Genomic DNA, 1,603 nt, shown 5'->3' with positions numbered 1-1,603 from the left:
TAAATAAATGGGACCTGATCAAATTAAAAAGCTTCTGCACAGCCAAGGAAATTATCACAAGAACAAACATTCAAACTACAGAATGGGAGAAAATATCCACATGGTACACATCCAATAAAGAAAGGGCTGATAACTAGAATCTATATAGAATTCAGGAAAATCAGCAAAAAAAATCAAATAACCTTATCAAAAAGTTGGCAAAGGACATGAACAAAGACTTTTCAAAAGAAGACACACTAATAGCCAAAAAACATGAAAAAATGCTCATCATCTCTAATCATCAGGGAAATGTAAATGAAAACCACAATGAAATATCACTTAACTCCAGTGAGAATGGCTTTTATCAAAAAGTTCCAAAACAATAAATGTTGGCATGAATCCAGAAAGATAGGAATACTTATACCCTGCTGGTGGGACTGCAAGCTAGTACCTCTGTGAAAAGTAACATGGAGATACTTCAAAGAGCTAAAAGCAGAACTACCATTTGATCCAGCAATGCCATTACTGGGCATCTACCCAAAGGAAAAAAGACATTCTATAAAAATGACATCTGCACTAGAATGTTTATAGCAGCACAATTCACAATTGCAAGGATGTGGAAGCAACACAAGTGCTCATCAAAACATGAGTGGATTAATAAAGTGCAGTATATGTATACCATGGAGTACTACTCATTCACAAAAAGCAATGGTGATCCAGTACCTCTTGTATTATCCTGGATGGAGCTGGAGCCTATTCTACTAAATGAAGTATCACAAGAATGGAAAAACAAGCACCACATGTACTCACCATCAAATTGGTATTAATTGATCAACACTTATGTGCACATACAGTAATAACATTCACTGGGTGTCAGGCAGGTGGGAGCAGGGAGAGGGGATGGGTATGTAGACCTTATGGGTGCGGTGCACACCATCTGGGGGATGGACACACTTAAAGCTCTGACTCAGGTGGAGTAAAGGCAATATATGTCACCTAAACATTTGTATCCCTGTAATATGCTGAAATAAAATAAGTTTCTCATTTAAATCCTGAATTATTTTTCTGATTTCTTTATATTGGTTTTCAAATTTATCTTGCATCTCATTAAGCTTCTTTAAAATCAATATTTTGAATGCTTTGGCATTTCAAAGAGTTATTGGGATTTATTGCTGGACAATTGCAGTGGTCCTTTGTTGCTGTCACATTTCCTTGCTTTTTCATGTTTCCTGTGTCCCTCTGTTTATGTCTGTGCATGGTGCATATATATAGGATTGTTGTATTCTCTTGCTTAATTGATCCCTATATCATTGTATAATGACCTTCTTTGTCTTTTCTTACTGTTTTTTAATTAAAATCTGTTTTATTTGATGTAAGTGCAGCTACTTCTCCTCACTTTTGCTTTCCATTTGCTTGGAATATCTTTTTCCTCTCCTTTACTTTCAGTCTATGTGTCTTTATGAGTAAGGTGAGTTTCTTGTAAACAGCATGCAGTTAGGTCATATTTTTTATCTGTTCTGCCAATCTATATCTTTTGAGTGGAGAATTTAACCCATTTGTGTTCAAGGTTAATATTTATATATGATGCCTTATTCTGTCATATTGTTAAATTTTTTTGTTGTTT

The 1,603-nt window shown here is 34.9% G+C and overlaps 1 protein-coding gene across 1 annotated transcript in view; it reads left to right on the top strand.

Annotated features, from left to right (window-relative positions):
* Positions 1 to 1,603, top strand: part of LOC105825932 (sodium/glucose cotransporter 1-like) — a 43,565-nt gene that overhangs the window by 18,100 nt on the left and 23,862 nt on the right. The window lies entirely within an intron of this gene.

This window comes from Propithecus coquereli, unplaced genomic scaffold, assembly GCF_000956105.1.
Source record: "Propithecus coquereli isolate 6110/MARCELLA unplaced genomic scaffold, Pcoq_1.0 Scaffold832, whole genome shotgun sequence".
NCBI lineage: Eukaryota > Metazoa > Chordata > Mammalia > Primates > Indriidae > Propithecus > Propithecus coquereli.
The sequence above is the reverse complement of the archived record's forward strand: the minus strand, read 5'-3'. Positions and strand labels throughout refer to the sequence as shown.